The following is a 6,000-nucleotide window of genomic DNA, read 5'->3' as shown; positions in this document are numbered from 1 at the left end:
TATAATACTTAGAATAATCAAACAAATGATACTTCTGTTAAATTTGCTTTGCATCTTGCTAGGTAGGTATGATGTTACCTGCAGGCACCAGTCCATTAAGGCTCAACATTATCACAGGACTTCATTTGCCCCAGATTCTCCCACCATAAATATGTGCAATGGTAGTCTTCTGGAATCCTTTGGTGCGTAATGCTCTAAATTAAGTTAAGCACTTGCAGGATATCTGGGATTTCTGAGCAGTTCAACAGTCAAACAGACTCCCTCAGAAGGTTGTGGACTCTCCTTCATTGCAGGTTTTTAAGCAGAGGTTGCATGGCCATCTATCATGGGTGCTTTAGCTGAGATTCCTGCATTGCAGGGGGTTGGACTAGATGAGCCTCGGGTCCCTTCCAACTCTACAACTATGATTCTGTGATTTGTTCAGGATATCAGCTCATATTTCACAACCTGATTGAATTATCATTACAGTATTTGAAATACAAAATTGTGTAAGGTTTATGGGACCGAATATGTATATACATATGTTCAGTATACAAGGATGTCTAGATACTCAGGCCAGGTTCAAAATAATAATGCTCTGAATTCTTGTAGCATGAGGGGGGTTAGGTTATGTTCCTGGGAGAGCAGATCACTCTCACCCTGTATAATACATGTTTTGCAACATAGCATCCTATCTCCTGTTTAAATAAAAAGTACAGAAAATCCCACTGGGTAAGTGGCACTATGTGCAAAGCCATTAGGCTGCATTAAAGGTACTCTTCTGACTAGATAAATTTAATAAAGTCTGAGAAGTGGACCTACAAGTGTTTGTTGGAACAAATGTTACTTTTCATGGTGTCTCAAGTAGTCCCGTTGTCACTTTTGCTACTACAGACTATCATCCCCACCTTACCCACCCCCTCCTGGTATTCAAGACATTAAACCACTTCCTTCTTGCTTCACCCACCATCCCTAATTACATAAATGGCTGGTTGCATAATCAGTTGCATAATCCATAATCCCTCATTTAATAATTTTTTCTCTTTATTTTTGAGTCATTCTGTTATGTTCACAGCTGGATTCCCTGTGAGGGAACTGAACCAAAAGATAAGGAGAAACCAGCACTCATAGATGGTGCTGTCAATATACTATGCAATGACCGACACATCACAGTGAAAGTCAGGCATGTTGAGGCAGACTTCTGAGGAAAAATTGGATTTGTAGCTGTAAAGCCTACTGAGAGGAAAAATTAGTAGGCACAAGTTGTGTCAGCCTAAGTTTGGAATGGTACAGGAAAAGGAAACTGAGGTCACTCAACTGTGTGATATTCTGAATGTCTGATAACCCAAGGACAAACTATTGTGTCAAATCTTATTAAAAAATATTTTGGAGCATCAAATTAAATTTTCAACAATACAGAACTGTTGTGTGTGTGCCTCTTACCTTTCAAGAAATTGAATTAGCACCTGCAGTATGAATGCCTTATATGTCACCACAATCCAAAAATCAAATTAACTGCTGCTGTCCAAAAAGCACAATACTAGTTCAGGAGGCTAAATAAATGCTCAGTTGAAAAAAAAATCTGATTTTCAGGTTATAAAAGCACAAAGATTGCTTTGTTGACCCTTAATTTCTCACTCTCATTTCTGTGGTAAAACAAAGTTTATATCCCTTTTAAAAGTATCCCTTTAGTACTAGTACTGTACTTAGAACACATAAAGGGACATGGGTGGTGCTGTGGTCTAAACCACTGAGTCTCTTGGGCGTATGTGTATCTGTTACAAAACCTGTGCGCTAGTATTTAAGGTGGCACAAGATTCTTTGCAGTGTTTGTGGCAAAAAGCTGACACAAGTACCTTCTGAAAATGTTGGGAAATGGAGTCATGCAGTCCTGGGTGCCAAATTTAGGTAGTTTGGTAGTATGCTTAAAATTGAGGAAGGATGCCTTGCATTCCCAGAAATCCTACCTGCAGGGCTGGCTAGATGGTTAGAATTGAGTGGTTTTGGCACATGGATGAGGCACTAGCACTAATCTGGCATTATACTTATGAGTATGTAGAACACATGAGTGTGGACCCAAAGCAGAACCCCAGAAAAAGACCATTCTACATCCTGGTGGGATCAGAGTGTTTGCACAAATTCAAGAGGCTCTGTCTGCACTGCAGATGGCTTCCCTTCAATTATGGATGGCAGGGGAGATAAGTAGCCCCAGATGTAGAATACTTATCCTCACTGCCTCCACTCATGTGTTCTACTTACATGTGAGTGTGAGGCCTGAGTAGGGTGTTATTGTTATGGAGTGGGATTCACCCAATGAGTCTCATCAGTGGAAATCCTGAGCAAAGATTTCTGCATGCTGAACAGGGCTTTCCCCCCTCACCCCTGTCTGCCCTCCATGCTCCCCAAAATTGGCTTAGGTGTGTGTGGGAGAACTCTCAGAACAGTGCGTGAGGGAAGGAGAGAGGGGGTTGTTGAGTCTAGCAAACTGAAATGCATGTTGAATTCCTCCTCCATTATTATTGTTGTTGTTATTACCTACCTCTCTTTTAAATCAGAACCAGTGAAGGCGGTGAATGCCCTCTGTGAGTGCCTGGAGGCAATTGGAGGATGGATGGCGGCTAACAGATTGAGGTTGAATCCTGACAAGACAGAAGTACTGTTTTGGGGGGACGGGGCAGGTGTGGGGGACTCCCTGGTCCTAAATGGGGCAACTGTGTCCCTGAAGGACCAGGTGTGCAGCTTGGGAGTCATTTTGGACTCACAGCTGTCCATGGAGGTGCAGGTTAATTCTGTGTCCAGGGCGGCTATCTACCAGCTCCATCTGGTACGCAGGCTGAGACCCTACCTGCCCGCGGACTGTCTCGCCAGAGTGGTGCATGCTCTAGTTATCTCCTGCTTGGACTACTGCAATGCGCTCTACGTGGGGCTACCTTTGAGGGTAACCCGGAAACTGCAATTTATCCAGAATGCGGCAGCTAGACTGGTGACTGGGAGTGGCCGCTGGGATCACATAACACCAGTCCTGAGAGATCTGCATTGGCTCCCAATACGTTTCCGAGCACAATTCAAAGTGTTGGTGCTGACCTTTAAAGCCCTAAACGGCCTTGGTCCTGTATACCTGAAGGAGCGTCTCCACCCTCATTGTTCAGCCCGGACACAGATCCAGCGCTGAGGGCCTTCTGGTGGTTCCCTCATTGCGAGAAGTGAGGTTACAGGGAACCAGACGGCCTCTTCAGTAGTGGCGCCCGCCCTGTGGAACGCCCTCCCATCAGATGTCAAGGAAATAAGTAGCTATCCTATTTTTAAAAGACATCTGAAGGCAGCCCTGTTTAGGGAAGTTTTTAATATTTAATGCTGTATTGTTTTTAACACTCGATTGGGAGCTGCCCAGAGTGGCTGGGGAAACTCAGCCAGATGGGCGCGGTAGAAATAATAAATTACTACTACTACTACTACTACTACTACTACTACTACTACTACTATTACTATTATATTATCCCGCCATTCCATCCAAAGGAAGCCACAGCAACAAACAAGAGAACAATAAAAACAATACATTTTTAAAAAATACAAAACATCCACACAACTAATAATTCCAAAGTTTCCAGAAACAATGTGTATCAACCACCAAAGTAAGATCACCACAATCTTGTTGTGACCATCTTTTAAAACTTGCTTACTAGGAAGTGTTATTCCCACTGTTGAGCCAGTGCCTGTTTTACCAGATAAGAGCTACATGACATCCTGTGTTTAATTCCTAAAAGGTCCATTATTTGGGTTCAAGGTACTATAGAAATTATCTGACCCAGGAAATGCCAGTGGAAGTTTCCTTCCTGCAACTCATAGCAGATTGGGGGAAAATTTAAATGGAACTGGGAAGGTGAGATGAAAAGTTAACCTCTCCTCTCTATGTGCTGTGGTCCCAATCCCAATCACTGTTGTATAGAAGAGAAAAAGTGGGCATGCTAAGTGCATACATGTAATGCCATGTCTAATTTGGCCCTCAGACTCCTACTGCCTACATTTCTAATCCTGCTTGGAAGCAAGTGTCCTCCCGAGTTCAGCTGGACTTGCATACAGGGAACTGCTGATGGGATTGCTGCCTAACAGAATGAACATATGTTTGTATGCTCAGAATGAAGCCAGTTTAATTGAGTTCAATGGCTCTTACTCTCTAGTTAGTGTTTAGGATTGTAGTCTTAATGTTTGAAGACATTTCTGCCCCCTCTCTGGTGTACACAGCCATGTGAAAATACAACTTGAAAGGCAGTGGGGTGAGGGGCAACCTTACTGCATTTCAGGGTGTTAATGCCTCGGTGCCTTCACTGCACTCTTTTTAGAGCCTGCTAAAAACATTATTGTTTAGACAAACCTACCCAGAGGCTTAGGGACGCAGGTGGCGCTGTGGTCTAAACCACAGATCCTAGTGCTTGCCGATCGGAAGGTCGGTGGTTCGGATCCCCGCAATGGGCTGAGCTCCCGTTGTTCGGTCCCAGCTCCTGCCCACCTAGGAGTTCGAAAGCACGTCAAAGTGCAAGTAGATAAATAGGTACTGCTCCGGCGGGAAGGTAAATGGCGTTTCCGTGCGCTTCCTCTGGTTTGCCAGAAGTGGCTTAGTCATGCTGGCCACATGACCCAGAAGCTGTACGCTGGCTCCCTTGGCCAATAAAGCGAGATGAGCGCCGCAACCCCAGAGTCGTTCGCGACTGGACCTAAGATCAGGGGTCCCTTTACTTTTACCCATAGGCTTAGAAAGTTGAGATAATTGTAATCTGTTTTGGTGTTTTAACTTCTGTATGTTTCAAAGTAGGGTTGTAAATTCTTCTTGATTTTATTGTTTTATCTTCTTGTAAACCTCCTTGAGGTTTTTTTAAAATCAAGCAGTGTATAAATTTTATGAAATAAATAAACGGATGAATAATAGCAGAAGGCATTGAGAAAGACAATGTGGGAGTGGCACAAGCTTGGTTGTTAAGAAGGCACTCTCGGTTTAACTCCCATTGCTTCCAGAGGACCTGGTTATTGAGCACCCGTCTGGATTTGTTCATAGGGAGGTTAAATGACATTGCAACAGGCAAATGTTACCCCACATTTTCCAGTGCATTTCCCCATACGTTTCTTAAGATGAAGACAGTCCCGTTTTGCAGAGAAGTGGATTTGTTATGCAACAGCACCATATCAGCTTCAATTGTGCGATCTGAATTTGCCAGTGTGTGATCGAATCCCACCTGAAAACAGTGCGAGTCTCATTTAGAATGTGTGATAGCAATGGAACAGGATCCTCTGTGCCCACAAGCGAAACTTCTGAGTTTCTGCAAGTCAGGAGTAAAACTCAGTCAGCTGGAGAGGCAGGATTTGAAACTTGGAAATTTATTTGGACTTAATGTCATCTGAAATGTTTAACAATGAGCTTCCCAGAGCAGGAGCGTATAATGCATTTGCACAATAGGCAGACATTTTTTCCACTCTGCTTTTACCTTCTGTCAATAACACAGCAGCGAGCTAACACACTGAAAATACACACTAGTAATGCTGCTATCATATGTGCTCATTACATAACTAACGACCACTGATAGTCATAAGCAATCCTATCCATTAAAGTTGTTCTGAACAAAAGCAAGCAAAACTTGCAGGAGATAGATATTAAAAATCTTTCTAATATATCCAAAGGTGCTACAATGGATATACTCCATCTTTTCACTTCCAGGCTTTACCACCTGCCAAATTAAAAGGGCCCTGAAACCAGGGGCCCGTCCACACTTTGTCCTATGATTTCTAGTCACGGGTCTGAAAGGGGTTAAAATTCCATCTCTATGTTTTCTGCGGATTAACGTTTTCCCAGTTCAGCAGTAAACAGCAGATTTTCCCAGGGAAAGCAGTGGGACCAAAAAAACCAATCCTCTCAGACCTGTGACTTGAAATCACAGGATAAATGGGAGGGTGAGTAGGTCTTAAAGAGACAGTCAGCTCTGTTTCCACATTTCTAGCACAGGGATATGGAACCTGTTGCCATCTTGAAAG

This window comes from Podarcis raffonei, chromosome 2 (genome assembly GCF_027172205.1).
Source record: "Podarcis raffonei isolate rPodRaf1 chromosome 2, rPodRaf1.pri, whole genome shotgun sequence".
Taxonomy (NCBI): domain Eukaryota; kingdom Metazoa; phylum Chordata; class Lepidosauria; order Squamata; family Lacertidae; genus Podarcis; species Podarcis raffonei.
This window is presented reverse-complemented; position numbering follows the sequence as displayed.